The 21,942-nt window shown below is 40.0% G+C and overlaps 1 long non-coding RNA gene across 3 annotated transcripts in view; it reads right to left on the bottom strand.

Moving 5' to 3' along the window:
- Window positions 1-1,214: 1,214 nt before the first annotated feature.
- Window positions 1,215-21,942, bottom strand: part of LOC144220793 (uncharacterized) — a 51,854-nt gene continuing 31,126 nt past the window's right edge. For all 3 annotated transcript variants that reach the window (XR_013331859.1, XR_013331861.1, XR_013331860.1), the window contains 2 exons: window positions 2,267-2,447; window positions 1,215-1,297 (listed from right to left, as the gene is read on the bottom strand). This is a non-coding gene — a long non-coding RNA (uncharacterized LOC144220793). The remainder of the gene's footprint in view (window positions 1,298-2,266; window positions 2,448-21,942) is intronic.

Genomic DNA, 21,942 nt, shown 5'->3' with positions numbered 1-21,942 from the left:
ACGCTTAACCAACTGAGCCACCCAGGCATTCCTTTTGAAATTTCTAACATGACATAGCTGCTTGCTCATAGCCTTTTAAAGAAGAAATTATGTTAGTCATGGACATGAGATCACTAAGAAAGCTGAGACAAGGCCAGGGACCTGGGATGGTCTATAGAATTGGGTCAGACTCCGCAAAGGGCCCAGAGCATATAAGTTAAGGTGTTCTGGAACCCTATGAGCCATGGGCAGTGGAAGTATGCCTTCATTCTAGTAGACAAAGGCTACCAGACAAGGGGTCAAGAATCAGTTCAGAGCAAACAGAAGTCTATGAAGCAGAGGTTGATAATACAGCTAGTCTATGAGTACAGTTCCTGGGTACCAATAATAAGCAGAAGCTTTCCATTTTGCCGGCTTCCTGTCTCACCTACTGGGTTTTTGTGCGGTTCCTACTTGGAGACAAACCAGCATGATGTGTCTAGGTCTGAATAAGGGAATGTGTAATAGAAATATATAAATGAGAAAAGAGAAGGTAGAAAAATGTTGGTTTGTTTGGAGGTAGGGCAAGAAAGTTACCGAGCAAAGTTCTCTTAAATAAAAAAGATCCAAGATAAGAAAAATAAAATTTCAAATGTTTGAATTTAGGAATAAAATGATCCAACCATTGTTTTGAGTACCTGCATTCTCACTTCCCCCTTTGTATGTTATTCTTAGAGTTGGCAAGACTTGATAAACAAATTCAGGAAATTTAAGAAAGGGACAAGAAAAACTACCTTTACTGTATCTAACGAAAACAACTTCTATCCTAATACTTGTTTTCCTAAGGGCCTTTAAAAGTCTTAATACTTAGTCACAAACACACCTTGAATAGTCGTATAAGGGGATATATAGTATTAAAACATCTTCATCTCAGAAAAATACAACTCTAGGCTTTCTCCAGTGTGTAACGGAGACAGATATCATCTCTGGAGCTAAAACGTTGCTATCCCATAAAGGGGAAGCAATCTTGCCCAGAACTGATCGAGAGAAAACAGAAACTGAAATCTTATTACCTGACAAAGCCCAAGAGAATCTGACGCACCACTTTTAGACACAGATTTTTTAACATTAGTCAGAAACTCCCTCAAAGGCAGTACAATTCTAAGAACAAAACAGAGATAAATTAGATCTTTTTGAAAAGTATTACATTTAATACAGATATCAACAAAAGAATGAAATATAGTTCTTTGTTTCCACACTTATGAAATCTCATACCCAATACTTGCCTATTTAGTTTGCTTGATTCATGTTTCTCTCAATGAAGTGGTGGGGAAGAGATCTATGAAAATAGGAATTAAAGAATTCTATTAATAGAAATGGAGTGATCACATTCTATGTCAAGTTACCTGTACTTTGAGCAAATGGTGTGATAATTTCAGAATGAAAGATGATATATGACAAAGCTAACTAGAGTCATCAGTGACAGATTTCCTCAGAAAGCTATATTTTTAATTTGAAAATGTATAAAGGGAGCAAAGATGGGTCAATATGAATTTAGGATTGAGAGCAGCATATTGGTATGATGAAAACTATTCTAAAGCAAGTAAAGAAAAGCTTACTGTTATCTTTCTATTCTGATAAACATTCAGTACTGAAAGCCCTTTCAGACCAATCCTTAAAAATAATTAATTCCTGGGCAGTCTGGATGGCTCAGTTGGATAAGCATCTGACTTTAACTCAGGTCATGATCTCATAGTTCATGAGTTTGAGCTACACGTCAAGTTCTGTGCTGACTGACAGTTCAGAGCCTTGAGCCTGCTTGAAATTCTGTGTCTCCGTCTCTCTCTACCCCTCCCTCACATGTGCCCTCTCTCTCTAAAATAAACATTAATAAATTGTTTTAATTAATTCTTATAAATGCCTGAAAATCAAATGATAAGCTCCTGACCTTTGTCCAGTTGATTTTATTTCTAAATATCAGCAACATGAAGGGAAAGGGAAAGGGCCAGTTTCCAGGGACATTTAGTGAAGTTTGGTCCTTACTAAGAGTCTGGAAATCTAAGTTTCAATAGCCATGGGACTTTGGCTCATCACTTCCCTTCTCTGGGTCTTAATTCCCCCATCAGAGGATGAAAGTATAATGTAAACCATTCATTCCCCCAGCATCCATTTTAGTAATAAATCCCCCCATGTTTTATTTAGGCACAGGGGTGCCTAGCTAGACACTGTTTTAGCTAGAAGTGGTCATGAAATACCAAAGGTGATTTTGCCTTCTTTATACCATTTCTTTAAAGATGAAGCCACTTACCTGTACTCTTCCTGCTCCCACTGGTTGGGTAATGACAACCGCAGTCACTACCTTAGATCCGGCCTGGGAGCCACAGGATGGGGATAGCAGAGCCTCCCCACCAGCCTGGGCTCCTGACAGACGTCACTGAACATTGAAGTCCAACCACTTATATCACTTATCTCTAGGCCTACACCACGACCTATGGGAGAGAAAAGAAAAAGCACTTCTCTTAGACTACTTTAGCTTGGGTTCTCTTTGTTAAATTAGCTTATAACATGACCCCTATCTAGCGGAGAAGGTCCTGAACAAAGAATTGCTCAAGTATGTTCCAGTTCTGAATGTTAATACATGTAACAAAAGAAACAGAGACTTTTGCTTTAAGAGTAAAACAAAAAGAGGGGCGCCTGGGTGGCTTAGTCGGTTAAGCGTCCAACTTTCGCTTAGGTCATGATCTCGCGGTTCGTGGGTTCGAGCCCCGCGTCGGGCTCTGTGCTGACTGCCAGCTCAGAGCCTGGAGCCTATTTCAGTCTGTATCTCCCTCTCCCTCTGACCCTCCCCTGCTCACGCTGTCTCTCTCTTAGAAATAAATAAAAATATTAAAAAAAAAAAAGAGTACAACAAAAAGAGTGACCTGTGTATCCTGACAATGATCACAGAAGCACATGTTAAGGTTTCAGATCAATTTTTAAATGATGGCTCTTTCTTCTCTCTTAGCAACTTAGACTCACAGGCCCCTTCATTATATCTTTTAATTGGTCTGTTAATCACTTCCAATATCCTTCCAATTTACTACCATGCGGTATGACAATAGATTACCTTCACTACAAAGGCTATCTTTAAATTCCCACGGGCATTTAGTAAAGTTGTATTATCCCCAGCCATAATCCTATGAGAAGATTAGATCACTAAAAGTAGTTTTCTGCCTATCAGCATAAGTACCCACGAGGGCTTGCGGATAATGTGGGGTCTGAGACCTGAAATCCTGCAGCTTACAGGGGACAGCCAGAAGGAGCTCTGGGAAAGTCACCTGAATCAGACTTGCTTTTTGCTTATGCAAGCCACTGACCAAAAAGGAACTTCCAGAACCTTCCCATGACTTTGTAAAAGCCCAGACTTAAATACTTGATTTTATATGAATTTAATACCCACACACAAATTGTCTTTTTATTCATTGCGAAACACTTTTATTAGCAATATGTTCATCAGAGCTCCAGTGTGAAGTATCAGTGCTCTCAAAAGATCAAGAGTTAAGTTCATTAAATCCTTCGTGCCAAGTTAAACTCTGTAATACAAATGAATTCAGTAGCATAGAAAGTTTCCCAAAACAGTATTTCCCACAAGGAAGAGATTTAGGTACCCCGAAGACCGGGTAAATGGCATTCATGGCATTGGGGTAGGGAGAAGTAGATCTAAGAGAAGAACTAAAAGAATGCTAATGAAGAGAAGTGCAGGGATGTGATATAATTAGTGTCTCACCCACCTACAAATCAGTCTCCCACCCTGAAACCAGAGCAACCCCTTAAAGACACAAATCTGATAGCTTCTATTTCCTTGCTTAAAACTAACTGATAGGGGCCCCTGGGTGGCTCAGTGGGCTGAGTGTCCAACTTCAGCTCAGGTCATGAACTCCTGGTTCATAGGTTCAAGTCCAGCATCGGATCTGTGCTGACAGCTCAGACCCTGGAGCTTGTTTGGGTTCTGCTTTGGATTCTGTGTCTCCCTCTCTCTCTGCCCTCTTCCCACCTGCCCACCTCTCAAAAATAAATAGACATTAAAATTGTTTTAAAAACCCTAACTATTAAATGCCTTGCCATGGCCCTTAGAAAAATATGCAAAATCCTAACCTGACGTAAAAATGTGTTATGTGCCTGGACCCCAATTATCTTTCATTTTTTTAAATGTATTTTTAAAAAATTTATTTCTGAGAGAGAGAGAGAGAGAGAGACAGCGTGAGCAGGGGAGGGTCAGAGAGAGAGGGAGGCACAAGATCTGAAACAGGCTCCAGGCTCTGAGCTGGCTGTCAGCACAGAGCCCAACGTGGGGCTTGAACCCACGAACGATGAGATCATGACCTGAGCCAAAGTTGGACGTTTAACCGACTGAGCCACCCAGACGCCCCCCTAATTATCTTTCTAATACCGCATCAAAACACAATCCTTATCCCTCTCCCCAGGCTAGGCATGCTGGGCATTATGAACTGAATTACATTCCCCTAAACTGTTATACATTGAAGTTCTAACTCCCAGTACTTCAGAATGTGACCTTCTTTGGATATAGGGCCATTGCAGACATAATTAGTGAACACAAGGTCACTCTGAAGCAGGGTGGACCTCTAATCTAATATGACTAGGTTTCTTACAAAAGGGGGAAATTTAGACATAAACACACACACAGAGAACACCATATGAAGAGATAGGCAGAAATCAGTGATGCTTTCACAAGTCAAAACACACCAGAGATTGCTAGCAATCTACCAGCAACTGCAGAGAAACATGAAACAGATTTTCCCTCATAGTCTTTAGAGGGAGCCAACCCTGCCAATGCCTTGATGTTGGACTTCTAGACTCCAGAACTGTGAGACAATAAATTTCTGTTGTTTAAGCCATCCAGTCTGCGGTTCTTTGCTACAGCAGCCCTAGCAAGCTAATGCACTAGATTTCTCTCAACTCTCCGCATGGGTCTTTGTCAATGGTGTACTCTTCGCCTAGAGAGAGGAATTTCCCTTCTTTCCTAGCCACACCATTTCCCTTCTTTCCTTAAGTCTTGTTGTAGGCACCATTTCCTTGAGAAAGAAGCCTTTCTTAGCCTCCCAGACTAAGTAAGATCCCTCTCCTCCCTAACCTACACTTACCATAAATCCAACTAGACCCTGAACTTCTTTAGAGCACTGCACTCTCCTGGATTATTTATTTGCTTACTTAATGTCTGTTTTCTGCATCTGGCTACAAGCCCAGTGTAGAGCTGTGTGTGTCTCATTCGCAGCCGTATCCTCTGTGATTGTCACATAATTAGTGCTCAAGAAATATTTATTGACTGGGCCCCTTGGTTTTAACTTGGAATCCTCTGTTCCCAAATATTGTTTCAAAGATCCCACATCCTTAGTAATGATTCCCACCAAAATATTTCTACCCTCATGTATATATTCATGTGCCTGAAGGCAGCCTCATAGTTCTATAATTTGTTGTTGTCATACCTAGCATTTTATTTCATTCCAACACACATCTGTATAAGCAATAACATTTGTAAATTTACTAGTCTCCAGGAATGTTTTTGATTTGGATCCTATATTACTGAAAAGAATTTCAATTATTTGGCAAGCTGACATGCTCGTAAGATTCTATCTGTCCAGCAAGGCAGATGAGGGAAATCATGTGAGAAAGAACACGAAAGGAATGGGACCGGTTTTTAAAGACACTTGTTCAACCTGTGTTTACTGATATGAAAACTTTTGCTGATGTCCTGAGGTGAAAAGCTTGGTGATAATTATCCAGAATCTATGAAATAGTAAAATTAATCTCAAAACATCTATCTATCTATCTATCTATCTATCTATCTATCTATCTATCTATCATCTATCATCTTTATAGATATGGTATATCTGTAAAAAGGAAAAAAGGGCAAATGATTCTAGAAATGATTATTTCTACTTGTCACATCAATCCTAACTTAGTTTGACTTTTGGGTGTCAACAAATTGCACCAATTCTTGAAAAGAATCTGTTCCAACAAATAGATTAGAAATCTCTGCAATAAAACTCTTAATGAGTGTGCTCACTTAGTGTGTGCAAGCATTTTGATTTATTTTAAAGAGAAGCTTCTGAGTAAATATGAGTGCAACAGATATTCTTTCAATAGGATAATAGCTGGAGATACCACATTATTTAGCATCATATTTTCAGATGGATTCTTCTGGTCACAAAAGGACATAAGGGTGGCAAGTCCTTTTTGAATTCTATCATAGAATGACATAAACTATTGTAAGAGCACAGGAGGAACAAAGTGACTAGACTTGTCTTAGTCATTCATTTAGTAAATATTTCTTGAGTGCTTATTCTGTGTCACCTCTTGTGGCAGATGCTATTAATGTAAAGTTGAATAAAAATAACAATAAGAACGGCTTATTTTTATTGCCTGTGAATTACAGTCAGGCACCATACTAAATGCTTTACATACATCCTCTCCTACAAGCCTCACCATAGCCCTGTAACATAGCTACTGCCTTTGTCCTCATTTCATGAAGAATGTAAGTCCCAGGTAGGTCTGGTAGTATGTACAAGGTCAAAGAGCTAGGACTTAAGTATAGCTATGGGCTCCTACCCAATGCATTATGCTACCTCACAATATGGAATGACTCAATGACTATAATTTTCCCCCAAATCCATAAAATTGAGGTTGCGTTTCTGACCTGAGAAAGATAATATAAAAGTGAGTTTGAGAAAGAGGATTTAATTCCACGATAATACAGAAATGGCATTAAGTAATCTTTTCTTAGAATGAGTTTATGGGCCATTTCACATCAGCTCCCCAAGGTCAAAAGTCAGGATTATAGTGATTTTGGCTTCTCTCAAGTGAGCTTAAGAAAAGCAGAAATGAAAGAAAGGGCCTTTAGAACCTCAAGTCCAGGGTGTGTGTGTGTGTGTGTGTGTGTGTGTGTGTAAATGCAAAATAAAAACAGTGTAGAGAAGACACCTGGAAGAGCCCCTGGGTGGTTCAGTCGGTTGGGCATCTAACTTCGGCTCCCCTGTCAGGCTCTGTGCTGACAGCTCAGAACCTGGAGCCTGCTTCAGATTCTGTGTCTCCTTGTCTCTGTGTGTCTTTCCCTGCTTGTTCTCTCTCTGTCTCTGTCTCTCTCTCTATCTCTCTCTCTCAAAAATAAATAAATCATTAAAGAAATTTTAAAAAAAGGAAGGAGACCTGGAGTTTTCAGTCAAGAAAGAAACCAGTTTGTTTTTTAACTACTGAGGCAGAAATTGAGTTTGCATACATTTTTGGTAGGGAGAATCCATAGCACACATGAGCTTCTCTAAAAACACTTTGACCCAAAATTTTGAGCCAAAACAGAAAAGGAAAATATATTTTCAAGGATCCAGAAAGAAAAGTATGTAAATATAACTATTCGCTGAATACCAGAATTCTCAAAATAATTTTAAGGACATCCAAAAACAAGAGAATAATTGGCCTCTATTTCATTATTGAGTCCCTGTGTTCCCTCACATGTGTCATCATGGTACTTTGACTTTCATGTTGGGGAGGGCATGCATCTTCCCCACCATTGACCTTGCCTTCCACTAATTTACACCCTTCACCCCTCTGTGCCTCTTTTTTTTTATATCTTTTTTTTTTTTTTACCATTTATTTATTTTTGAGAAACTGAGAAAGAGAGAGAGCATGAGCAGGGGAGGGGCAGAGAGAGAGGGAGACACAGAATCCAAAGCAGGCTTCAGGCTCTGGGCTGTCAACACAAAGTGCAATGTGGGCTCCAACCCAGGAACCAGGAGATAATGACCTGAGCCGAAGTTGGATGCTTAACCCACTGAGTCACACAGGCACCCCCTCCTCTTCTCTGCCTCTTTAACTAATTCAGTCCTGGTAGAGTAGGCATGACTTAACTGCATTGTTGAATTTGAGAGAGAAACTGTGAGAGCTTTCAAGAAACATGTCTCTCTTCTATAGTTGGGTAGATTATACTTTGGCAATGGGGATTTCTGCTCTGTTATAGTGCAGGCAAAGCTGAACAGCTGAACCTCCTAATTTAGAGTCAGCATTAAGAAGCCAATTTGTCCACAGATATAAGTCAAACTCTCCAGTAGTAGATTTGTCAGTAATTAAGGGCATTTTTTGAGCCTATCTACTGACTTTTTTCTTATTTCTCAATTATTTTGAAACTGAATGAGGAAGTAGGCTATTTATCAGCCTCCTTCAAAGACCTCAAAACTACAGATAAATTGATAATAGCAGCTTACAAGTAGAAAAAGCTTCTCCTCGGTATATTCTGGAAATTAAAAAAAAAGGCTAGAATTGGACCGAAGTGGTTTAAAAATAATACTCGTTCAGTTTTTCCATCCCCAAGCATTACTAATGTATCCCTGCTTGGCCAGATCCACTGTGATCCATTTGTAAATGGGTATGTTAACAGTTTAACTGAAAAGCCCAGAAAGATGGTGAGAAGTTGGCTGCTAAACCTAGTTTTAGAGCCAATGGAAACATTTGATAAAGAAGGATTGGAATTAACCTTAGGGGAAAAGGGGGGTGGTATAATTCTGAGTCATGGAGTAGAGTTTCCTATGAAATGTTCAGATTTTTTATTTTCTAGCCATCCTATCTTTCATCTTTCATTTTCTTGCCTATCCATCATAACTGAATCAAGGACAGTACAAGCACTGTATAACGTGCAGGGGGCCATGACAATGTGTTTTGCCTACTTTCTACTACAGAGTGTAATTGACCCCAGCTTGGAAATCCATGCCAGTATTTGCTTTCAGGCTGCTTCTTCCATGGGCTCTTTCTATGCATTTCCAGCCAGTGACTTAGTACAGTAGTGATACTAAAGGAGATGCCATTCCAGAGAAACATGAGATTTTTATTGGCTAACTTTGTCTGGGGGATTCCCTGATGGCTTTGTTGAATCTGTGTGGCACTCCACTCACCATTCTTTCTCTCTGGGTTAAACGTGAATAGTGGTCAGATGGTTCTCCCAACCTTCACTGGGGTGCCTCCCTACTTTCTTTCACAAAAGCACCGTCCCCTAATAGAACCCTGACATGCGTGTTTAATCCCATCATGGTGTCTGCTTCTTGAAGGACACTGAGGGAAACTTTTATAGAAAGCACAAGTAGAGTTAATTCACACTGGAAAAGAGCCAGAGACCAACATTACACAACTTCATGAAATACAAAAAGAGTTAGCTAAAGCTTTAGACTATAGTTAATGCAATTCTACAACTAATGCAGAGTGGCTGTCTACTTTAAAGGATGGACTTTGAGCAATGTCAGAGAGAGATAATAGCATTTGGGTTTTCCAGGACTGATACTGACTCTTCAGCAATCATGTATATTAAAGAATTAGCATGGGGTTTTGTTGATAGTGAATTGGCAGTACCATCTCAAAACAAAGAAAAAATGTCATAGACTTCCTTAACCATATTGAGTACAAGTTTTATCAATACCGCATAAAAAATCAGTTGGGGATTAACATTAGCCACACATTATTTGGTTCTATTTAGTATGATTTCCGGAATGAATAGAAATAAGAAGTAACGCCCTTTGTAAATTGGTGCCCGAACAAGACATATTCTTGTTTATGTGTGGTGCCCTTCCAACATAGTTCTGATTCTTGCCAATCCCTTCACTGAATCACACCTCATAAACAAGTGGAAGCACAAAATTTTGTACTTGTGATGTATTTGTAGACAGATTCTAAAATTGAGTTGTCAAATATGGTAGCCACCCAGGCTCATGTGGCTTTTTGGATTTAAAATTAAATTATTGGGGCACCTGGGTGGCTCAGTCAGTTAACCATATGACTCTTGGTTTCAGCTCAGATCATGACCTCAGGGTTTATGAGTTTGACCCCCACATCAGGCTCTGCACTGACAGCTCACACCCTGCTTGGGATTTTCTCTCTTTCTCTCTCTCCACCCTTTTGCTGCACGCTCTCTTTCTGCCCCTCTCTTAAAATAAATAAACATTTTTAAATTATTTATATTTGAATAAAATCTAAAATTTAGTTGCTCACCATATGACCTACATTTCACATGTTCAACAGCCTTATGTGACTAGTAGTTTCTGCAGTGGAGAGCACAGATATAGAACATTTCCATCATCAAAGAAGGTTATACTAAACAGTGCTGTTCTAGAAGAATTCCCTCAGGGAAACATAGTTATCTTATTTTTATATATTNACATAACAGTCAGTGTAATGTTAGGTATGACTGGGAAGAACCAGAGTTTGAGCACAGCTTCTCTTCATTCCTACTAAAGAGGCTTAAAGACTGTTCTCCAGGCCATTAAGAATTTTAGGAGCCACTGGGGAGGAGTCAGTTTCATTTGGTATGAGGATCAGTAATCAACATATTTTATTGGTATCTAGTTAATTTGATATTTTTGACTAATGAAATTAAATTTTAGGACAATGAGGTAGCCTAATCAGCCTCTGGATAAATAAGCAATGGGTTTAGAGACGGGATGCACCATCCTTTTGTAGAAAGACAGGATGGACATAACAGTCAGTGTAATGTTAGGTATGACTGGGAAGAACCAGAGTTTGGGAGTCTCGTATAGCCAGACATAAAAACTGAGTTTCAAATGGGAGGTAAAAAAGGTAGCATAGTTCACTCTACAGAGACACCAGAGACCACAGAGACTCCTGAAAGAATCCATATGTACAGGCATACTGAGTTTCAAACAGAGGGGTAGCATCTCAAGAGAAGGAATCCTTCTGCTAGAAAGGCACTCATTGACAAATCCCACTGAGAAACTCCAAGTCTTCTCTGCTGATATCTAGGTGATCAAGGATAGTTGCAGGTGACCAAATGACTTGAGAGGGAACATCTCCTAAACACATATGCTACACTGGAGAAGCAAAGAACTACAGAAATACACTTATAACATCTAGGGTAATATCTGTCTGGGTTTGTTGTGGGTACTTCTCTCATATTCCCATGAATTTAGCTATTCCACTGGCTTCAAATTAGGTTAGTTTTATGGCTCCTGGTGTTCTTTTGGCCTTTATTGAGACAGTCCATTCTGGATCTAGCTTGATTTTATTTTCTATTGTATTTTCCCCTTTAAAACAGGGCAATTATGCTCACTGAAACATCGGTCCATGATCAGTTTCCTGCTCACAGTCTTTGCCACATTCTCAGCTCCATTTTGCTCAATCCTCTTTTCTTCTCCCAAGTCAGACTGGCTTGCACTGATACCAATGGTTCTGTTCTTTTATCCAGAATTACAGATGGAACAGAATACATCTTCTAAGAATAGATTTATATACTCACTGTCCAGGGGATTAAGAATTCTTTGATATCTTCAGCTTTATTTATTATTTCAATCTTTCATTAAATTAACCCTTCAGTCACTCATCCATAAACATTTATTAAGGGTGTTTAATGTCTCCACACACTGGTTTAAGACTGAAGATACAATGGTGAACAAGGCATACAAAGGTCTTGAACATAGTTGCTTACATTTTAGTGAGGATGAACAGATAATAAACAACTTGAGAATTAAGTTAAATTATTTCTAATAGTAACAATTACTGTTTGAAAATAACAAATAGTGGTATTATAGGGTTTAGAATATTGGAGGAGGAGATTGATTTAGATAAGTTGATTAATGAAGATCTCTCTAAGGAGATGAAAATTGAGGAGAAACAAGAATAATGAGAAGGGGCCAGTCATGTAAAGACAAAAGGGAAGGCTTCACCACATTGGGAGAACAGCAAGTGTACAGGTACCAAGGCATGAATAAGCTTGGCATGTTCACGGGTAAGAAAGAGGACCATGTGGCTAGAGCAGGTTAAGAGAGGAAGACATTGGCTGGGGCACCTGGGTGGCTCAGTCGGTTAGGCCTCCGACTTCGGCTCAGGTCATGATCTCACAGTTTGTGGGTTCGAGCCCAGCATCGGGCTCTGTGCTGGCAGCTAGCTCAGAGCCTAGAGCCTGTTTCAGATTCTGCATCTCCCTCTCTCTCTGACCCTCCCCTGCTTATACTGTCTCTCTCTCCCTCTTTCAGAAATAAATAAAAACATTTTTTTAAAAAACAAAAGAAAGTATATTTTAAAAGAGAGAGAGAGATACATTGGAATGAGATGAAATTGGAGAGTTAAGATCATGAGGTTCTATCAAGGAACTTAGATTTGCCAATTGTAATAAATAAATAAATAAATAAATACATAAATAATCTTTAAAGAGTTTAGAAGAGAGAAACAATGTTATTGACTTAGGTTTTGAAAAGTGATCTCTAAACAATGTATAAAAAGGGATTTACATCAGTCAGGGTCCCTGCAAGAAAAAGAGCCATACTCAAAAGTGTTTAACTGAAGAGAGTTTAATGAAGGGACTACTTATAGAGGCACAAGTAGACCTGAGGGAGTCAACAAGCATTAACGAATTACCTAGGGACTACAACAGAGAGGAGCTGACATTACCCTAACACCTGAAGGGACAAATAGAAGGGGCCTGAGCCCTGTGAGAGCTGATGCAAGAGAAGAAAATGACTCTTCAAGAGCCACTGTCAGACTGTGAGAAGGAAGAGAAGGTGAACTAAATAACCTTTCCTTTCTCTTTCTCCCTCCAATCTTCTCCCTGCAGCCTTCTTCTGGGACTCTCAATTTTTCTGATCCGACCATCAAGGCAAGAGAGCCACCGATGTTTATATAAACCTGGGGGTCAGAGCAGGGCAGCAAAGTGCAGAGAGTAAATATGGAAGGGAGGGTGAAGAACAAACAGGACAGGTTGCAGTGGAGCAGGAGTCACTCTGTAAAGACTGGTCGAGTACATACACAGCATGATGATAGGTGCTACATAAAAGAAAATTACAACATAGTTTAAAGATGATTTGTCAACATTAAATATCATTTTCTTAAAATACAGAGGTACGGAGACATTTATAAATATTGTGTTTAACTATTTTATAAAGTGGCTGCTTTCTACCTAAAGGAAACAGTGCCTATGAAAAATAACCTCAGTACCTTTTGAGATAAATAAAAGAAGAACCAGTTAGGTCAAAGTCAAAAAATAAAAAATAACAAAAAGCAGGTCGTATGGGAAAAATTTACTTTATCTTCTGGGTCTGTTCCCCAGGGTTTTCATGCTGGCCTGCCTAGCTCTTAAATAAATACTCTCCCAGGTAGAAATATGAACGATAAATGATTGTGGGCAGACATTAAAACTATGCTTCCATGAGAGGCAAACATTAAGTGCAAGAAGAATGTTCTCATAACCACGGTGCCCAAGACCCAGTCTTTCTCCAACTTTTGTAATATCATAGGGATTTCTCCACTCCTCACTACCTTCTGAGGTCTCCTTCTGGGATGCTAAGCCATAAAAAACAAAGCAGAACAAAACATAAAAGAGTTTTGTTAAAACAGAAGAAAAAAATCCGAGATTCTTTTAGCATAATAATATACCAGACTTGCGAGAAAGAGACAATCTTAGCAATATTAAGAAAGGCTGAAAAAGGGGACGGAGAATCCTTTAGCATAATAATGATTGAAAATCTTGTTAATGGAGGAACCAATCTTAGAAGGAGAAATATTTGCCTTCTTTGATGCTTTGCTCTCTTATCCTTACCTATCTTTACTTGTGCACAAGTTCTAAGCCCTTTCTACCCCTCTCATCCAAAAAAGTAAGACAAAAACAAATGGTGGTGGCCTGGATAGTGGAGAGAAGAAGAGAACAATGGGGAACAGGGTAAAGACTAAGAGGCAAAATACACTTTTATTTCTCTCCATAAGAGAGTGAGGCAGTCTGGAATTATGTTCCAGACCAGTAGAAAACTAGAAAAAAATGGAAGAAACAACTATTTTCAGTTATTGCACAACCATTTACTACTCTTGAGAAATGGAAGCAGTGGGTGGGGGAACTAGGTGAACCTTACCATCACTGAAGTGATACAGGGAGGAAAATCTCAAGGGAACTGCAGCAATCCCTCTGTGTTCGGCAAACACAGGTGGGAGTTCAGGAAACCCAGACTTGCTGGAATTTGCACGGCAACATACCTCAGGGTACAAAATTACATATGGCAAGCTTCAGAAATCTGTGTAAGGTTCACCTTAAGTCTTCAACTATATAGCAACTTGCCTATTTATAAGGTGAAATCTCATGAGGACAGATAAGAACAATTTCTGAGGAAAAAGCCATCACCAGAGAGCTGAAAGAGGAATAATTCCTGGAGTTAAGAACCAGTCAGGAACCGTTTGAATTCTCTCAATCCAGAATGGAGAGACTTTGTCAGACACACACAGCATCTAGTAGACTGTACAAGGGTCATGCCTTAGAGGTGAAATAAATTTATTTCTAGAATAGAAGCTACTCTATATTCATACAAGATAAAAGAGCTTAAACAGAAGCTATGAAATGATCAAACTAATCCAAAAGTGACTTAACTTTCTTCAGAAAAAATTCAAAACTCAGTAAATTATCCAAAATATCCAGCACTCAACAACATAAAATCAGGGGTCTAACAATTATTAAAAAGAATTTAGAGAAGAAAACAATAAGCAAAACTAAAAGGCAACAGATGGAATGGGAGAAGATATTTGCAAATGACATATCAGATAAAGAGTTAGTATCCAAAATCTATAAACAACTTATCGTAATCCAGTGAAGAAATGGGCAAAAGACATGAATAGACACTTCTCCAAAGAAGACATTCAGGTGGCCAACCGACACATGAAAAAATGCTCAACATCACTCATCATCATAGAAATACAAATAAAAACCTAAATGAGATACCACCTCACACCTGTCAGAATGGCTAATATTAACAACTCAGGCAACAACAGATGTTGGTGAGAATATGGAGAAAGAGGCTCTCTTTTGCACTGCTGGTAGGAATGCAAACTGGTGTGGCCACTCTGGAAAACAGTATAGACGTTCCTCAAAAAATTAAAAATAGAACTACCCTATAATCCAGCAATTGCACTACTAGGCCCTGTCTCTGTCTCTGTCTCAAAAATAAAAATAAAACATTAAAGAAAAAAAAAGAAGCCATAGCTTCTTCCCATTAAGAAAGCTCAGGTCCCAATGACTGCACTGGTGAATTCTTTACACATACAGAAAAATAATACCAATCTTCTAAGTACTTTTTCAGAAATAGAATTAACTCCCAAGTTGACTGTCTTTCCAGGGAATGTGAACAGAGGTGCTCAGTCAGTTCTTTCCAATACTGGGAGTGATAGCGCGGGGCCCCGTCCATGGCTGTCTGTATGCAGTCGGCCTCCTATGGGTGTGTTTCTTATTCCTGGTCTGGCCTGGGCAGGCACACCAGTGTCATGCCTTCTGCGGTGGAACTGTTAACACGTGGTGCTGTGGGTCTGATCTCCCTTTTCTATGCATCCTTTCCTGAAATGTCAAGTCCAGTCTTGTTGCTGTTGCTGCCACTGAGTTTGTCACTAATCATGAGCTGGCGCACACTGGAACCTCTTACCCAGTGTAGTTTTCCCAAGGGGAGGCCTCCCCTGGTCCACACTAGCAGGAGAGCCTCATGAGGGCAGGAGTGAGTGCCCCAGGCCTTGGGGCTGAGAGGGATGGGGACAGGGGATCTAGAGCTGCCAGCACCAAAGGTGATTCCTGTTACTATTCTCACTATTACAATAAAACAGAGTTTGACACACGCACAAAAAGAACCATTTAATGACCGTAAGAGGGCAGAATAAGCTTAATACTTAGGAGTAAAAAACTAAACCCTTCCCCACTAAATTCAGAAAGAAAGTGAGAATGTCTACTACCTCTTCTATTCAAAAATTTTGGCAGTTTTAGTGCAAAAGTCAAGAAATAAAAAAGATACACAATTTTAAAAGAAAAAAACTCTTTGCAGAAAACATAATCATGTTCATTTTTTAGACTCCTAAGGAATCCATTTATTTTTAAGTTGATTTATTTATTTTGAAAGAGGGAGGGAAAGCACACACAAGCAAGGAAGAGGCAGAGGGAGACAGGGAGAGAGAATCCCAAGAGGGGTCGATGCTTATGAGTGATAAAGGGCTCAATCTCTTGAACTATGAGATCATGACCTGAGCCAAAATCAAGAGTTGGATGTTTAACCAACTGAGCCACCCAGCCACCCCAGAAATTCATTTAAAGAAAGCTCTTAGAACCAATAATCTAGCTTAGCATGATCAAAGGGTACAATGTTAATATACACAACTTTCAACTGCATTCCTATATACAAGCAACAAGCAATTAGAAATTGAAATGTAAAAACAGTAGCATTTATAGTAGAATCAAAATCATGAAATGCTGAGGAATAAATGTAATAAAATATGTGCAAGGACTGTTTGATGAAAACAGCAAAACTTTGCTGAGAGAAACTAAAGAAGATCAAAAGAAATAGAGATATATACTATACTTATGGATTGGAGGAGTCAATATTATTTAGATAACAATTCTTTCCAAATTGATCTCAAATACTATAATGGTCTTGCCCTCCTTTAGTATGTTCGCTCCCACCCAAGTGACTTTTCTCAATTATAGAATTGATCATGTAATTTATCCACTTAAAAAACACTTTATGGCTGGGGCACCTGGGTGCCTCAGTTGGCTAAGCATCCAAACTTGGGCTCAGGTCATGATCTCGCAGTCTGTGGGTTTGAGCCCCACATTGGGCTCTGTGCTGACTGCTCAGAGCCTGGAGCCTGCTTCGGATTCTTTGGCTCCCTCTCTCTCTGCCCCTCCCCCACTCACACTCTATCTTTCTCAAAAATAAGTAAACATTAAAAAAATGTTTAATAAAAAATAGTTTATGGCTTCCCAGAGCTTATAGGATAATATCTAAATTCCTTAGAATAATATATGATGGCTTTCATTCATTTTTGTTTCTCCATCTCTAGCATCATGCCTGACACTTACTTAATAGGCACCCAAATAGTTTTTTAATGAATCATTGTCTGATCTGCTGATTAAATGAAAGAGATTAGGGTTTCTTTCAAGGATGAAAAACCCAAAACAGGTTGAATTTCAGAAGTGAATAGAATGCTTTCTTTAAGGTTGGCTAAAATAAATATGCAAAAAGATATTTCATAACAGGAAAGATTATTAAACATTTTTATTCTGGCTCCCTTTTCATTCTGGCATTGCCTCTAATCTAAAGCAGCTCTGAGGAAATTATGTTTGACCACAAGCCCCACAAACTATTTCTAGTTTCCCATAATAAATCCAAGGAGAAAATCTTATAATATGTCATCTATAGCTCATCCTACCTCAATCTTCAAATCCGCCCCCACCCCCCTTTCACTTTGTCTTCCACACTAGACGAATTTCCCCGGGGAAGAACGAAGATATTTATAGCAAGCAAATAAAGAACTCTGTACCGGAAAGTCTGCCTGGCCCAGGGAAGTTTGCCTGCTTCCTTTCTACCATCCGCACAGAGTACTGGTAGCAACCCATGTCTCAGTCTTCAAGAGAGAGCTTCTGCTCATTCAAGAGCCTGATTTTCTTGTGGGGTCTCTGACCTATACGCTTGGGTATGTGCATACTCCTTTAAAAACATTTTCACAGATCCCTGAAATCACATTGGCATAACCCTTCTAGATAAAACAGTTTGGGAACCCCACAAAAACCTGTTCCCTTTGGTGTCTGGTTAGAAACACATTTGTGCTTGATTATTTTAAATAATTATTTATTTTATTATTTAATTATAATCATATTATTTAAATAATTATTTAAAATACCATTTTGAAACCAAGCCTGAAAAAGACAGAGAACTATGCAGAAAATGGCAACACTAAAATGAAGGCAGAAAACACATGGAAGATTTCCAGAAGTCCCTGTTTCAGCTAGGGCAGGCAGAGAAGGCTGGCAAAACTGGTGTGGAGCAGACTGCCTTCTCGAATTGCTTGTCCCCTCCCTTCCATGTCCTGATCCCCTGTCTGCATGCTGCCTTCTCTCTCCCACCTTCCTAGGCTCTTTCGGGAAATGATCTCAAGTTCCCGTTCACGGAAACTGTACCTGAATGTGTAACAAGACTTCATGAGTTTCCTCTCCTCAGGATTTGCCTTTTATCATGGGACAAAGGTCTTTCCGATACCTCTTTGGATTAAACCAAAAGGAATGATTTTTATGAAATAAGCAAACCAGAAGAGACAGGGAGCAGACTTGTTACTTCCTTTATGAAAGAATTAGAGAAGGCAAAGCTGATGCTGGTGGGAAATATTCGGAGCCAACCGTGAAGGAAGTACTCAGGGCCACTTTAGTAAAGGCCAAAGGAATCATCAAGTGTCCTACTGAAGATGCCACCAGACTTCTATCAACTTAAACTCACACATTTTGAGAGAAAAACTAACATATTAAGTGACAGAGTTAGTATAAAATCACAATTTCCTTTTACCTTACTGTCTGCTAAGACCCCAAGGTCTTTTTCTGTTTCACCCTCCAAATAATTGGTTTCTGTCCCTTCTCCCTGATATAAAAAAATGTCTTTTCTCCTTCCCACACCAGGATTCCTTTGCTCTCTGTTTTAAACTTTTCCCTTTGTCCTTTCACCCAGGCCTGTCAGGCTTCCTTAAACCTGATTGTTATCTCCTGCATTACTACCTCTTCATCCAACTTAACGCCACCAACCAACTCCTAAAGGAAGAAGAAGATTGGTGTGTTCACTGCTTTCAATAACTCTTACAGTACTGCAAGGAAACCAACAGCAAGTACAACCTAATTTCCAGGACCTGAGGTTTTAGGAATCATTCTGGCAGCTGCCACCATTCTTACTGCTTAGTAAATGGAGTTAACCTTGCACAGCTCTCTCCTCCTCAGCAGAGAGGTGAACTGTTGGCCAGAAACGGCCTGGTTGGGTGTCAGTGCCACTGCAGGCTTGTTACCTTGCTGTTCGTAGAGTGCCCCAGGCCCGGAGTAAATAAAATGATAAGTGAAGAGAAGTAAAGCAGAATTTATCTTGAATCACAGAAGTGACTGTTCAGTAATTCCCTCCATTGGTCAGGTGAGGAGTGTTAGGTGAGGAACATGGAAAAACATGGAAACACACACACACACACACACACACACATATAAAGAATATTTAGGGGCGCATGGGTGGCTTACTCTGTTGGGCTCCCGACTTCAGCTCATGTCGTGATCTCACGGTTTGTGGGTTTGAGCCCCGCATCCAGCTCTGTGCTGACAGAGCAGAGCCTGCTTTGGATCCTCTGTCCTTCTCTCTTTCTGCCCCTCCCCTGGTCACAGTATGTCTCTCTCTCAAAAAAAAATTACAAAATTAAAGCAAAAAGATTATTTGAAGGAAGTTAATAAGGTCCCTTCTTCACCTGTGAAACAACGGCTGAATGTGGGAGGAGGGGGGTATGTGGAGAGGCCCAGCAAGTGCCTGGGCCATAGCATAGTGGGGACTCAAGACACTGGCAGAGGAAAGCAGATGAAACAGGACTTCCTTTGCTTTCAAACTAAGGCCTATCCTGAGAACAAAATGCTCTGCTGTCATGAAAGTGAAAATCAGCCACACAAGCTCGGTTCAAAGAAAACGTTTCAAAATCAGAATAAAAACCAATGTTGAGAAGCTTGCAGAGCCTTTTTCTCTGATAACCTTGCACCCCTCTATCACGGCCTCCTATCTACTTCCCAGGGTTACCTACACAAAACTGAGTCACCATGAAGCCCAATCACGCTAACAGGTGCCAGGATCCAAAAATAATTGGAAAACATCTGTTCTCAAGGTCTCCTTCTATTCCGCTCTAAGCTCTCCACAAAAAGTAATCTCTCTAGAATGCATCCCAAAAGGCAGCTCAAAATTCTTGGCTCCTTTCCTCTTGCCTGCCAGACCTCTTCCATCAGTGACTCTTTGCCCTTTCTAGGCTGAATCCAGCAGACTCTAGATTCTCCACCTTTCTCATTTCGTCCACACACTCAGCAAATGGTACGGGCTGTGGTCTAGTCCAAAGCTTCCCAGCAGACATGTCAGTGCAAACATGCCCCAGTTTGCCTGAGACTTCCCCAGTTTTAGCACCAAAAATCTCAAGTCTTAGAAAACTCCTAAGTTGTGTGTAAACCAAGATTGTTGACCCCAGTACTATAAGATGACTTGGTCTGCGTAGAGGCAGCTGGGCAGAACTTGGAGTAGTTGACATTCCAGGATCTGTGACTTACAGCCACGGGGGGCTTGATCCATTTACCCAAATGGCCTATGCAAAAACTATTATTTTCTATGTGTGCCATGAAAGAGTTCATGAATTGTTGGTCTAGGCAACTTCGTTTTAGTGTATGTAGTTGGAGGGCGTGGGTGAAGAATGTTGCAAACCAATAGCTTTTCTTTTCTCCCCAGTGCCCTAGGTAGAGTCCACAGATTTAAAAAGAAACCCTGAGAGGCACAGACCAAGGTTACGCCTCCTTTCTCGGGCTGGGGTTTCAGCCCAGGGCCACACGGTCACGCCGTTTGACTTCACGGTTGGGAGGAGCACGCCTATGCACCGGCCTCTCCACCAGGCACCAGTGAGCAGAGTTTGATTTGGAGCACAGACTGGGGGCCAGACTGAAGCATGAGGCTCTTGGTGTAATGGGGTGGGGGGTGGGAGGAAGATCACAAGAATTTTGATGTTCATCGTGTGCCTACTATGTGACAATGCTACACTAAGAACTCCACACTAAGCTCTGTTTTTATAAATGAGGAAACTAAGGCTCACTGAGATTGAATTACTTGCAAACATCACCCGGTAAGTAAAAGGGCCAACATCAAACACAAATCTCTCTGACATGGAAGCTTATACTCTTGTCATCCTCAACTGTAGAGACATCAGCACCATCCATAGATAAAGCCAGCAATCACATTGGTTCTCAGCTGCCCAAGGAGGAGAGATTTCCTTCCGATTTCACACCTGGGATTCAAACAAGACCAGATCTTCCATACTCTCTTCTCAAAACCGCAATTAAAGTAACTAGATGACAACATAACATAACCTCTTTCTGCTCAAAACCATCTCACTGTCAGGGAAAACCACAGTACTCAAAATGGACTTCCAGGTCCTGGTCCATCTCATTTCTCCAACTTCACCTCCCTCTCCTCTTGCCCTCACTTATCTCCACTTCTGCAACGAGCCTCCTTGCTGTGCCTCACACGTGCAAAATCCTCTTCTACTCAGGGCTTTTGCATGTGAGGCTTCTTCTGACAGGACCATACTTCCCACAATCATCCACACATCCCATCCTTCACTTTTGTTAGATCCCTGCTCCATGTCACCTTCTCACTGACGTCCTCCTGACCACCCTCTGTAGAATGGCAAATCCCTAATACTCACCACCTGGCACTTTTTATCCTCTCTCCCTGCTCTATTTGTCTTCTTATCAATATTCGATATACTTTGTATTTTACTTGTTCATTATATTTCTCCCCACAATGTAAACACAATGAGGATAGGGAAAAAGTTTTTCTGGTCTGTTTTGTTCACATTTAGCATTTGGAATGATAAATATGTGTGGAATGAACTAATAAATCAATGACAGAATGTTGGTACTCTTTCATATATTGCTTTCTTTACACACACGCAAATAACTCTTCCTACCCTTAGATGACTCCATGTACCAGAATTGGTTACAGAAGGTTCTAGGTGAACTTAATGACATTGGACTCAAGAGGAGAAATAACTGCCTAAGGTTTCTATTGATTTTGGTCTTAACTGTGGGATGAGGGATATTACATTTCCTGAGCAAAAGGCAGCCTTAAAAGGAAATTGAGAATTAAGGAAGAAGTTGTTTCTTCTCTGAAACAATCCTTCTAGTTATCTCTGCTTTTAATCGTATTTCATGGGGTACTTTTCCTCCCCTTGAAACTATTCTTGGATCAGGCTTTTTCTCTGTTGTGAATGTAATCACCTCAAACATCACTGAGAACCAGAATAGGAAAAATATTCACATTTTTGTTAGAAAACACCAAGAATGATTTTATAAGCAAACAAGTAATTCGATTTTTCTGGTTTTGATGCTATTTCTCAGGATAGAAAATACGGAATTACATCATTAAGTCATTTGTTTTGTACAGC

Source organism: Crocuta crocuta, unplaced genomic scaffold (genome assembly GCF_008692635.1).
Source record: "Crocuta crocuta isolate KB4526 unplaced genomic scaffold, BGI_CrCroc_1.0 scaffold1, whole genome shotgun sequence".
Lineage (NCBI taxonomy): Eukaryota > Metazoa > Chordata > Mammalia > Carnivora > Hyaenidae > Crocuta > Crocuta crocuta.
Note: the sequence above shows the minus strand (reverse complement) of the source record. Positions and strands in the feature narration are given on the sequence as shown.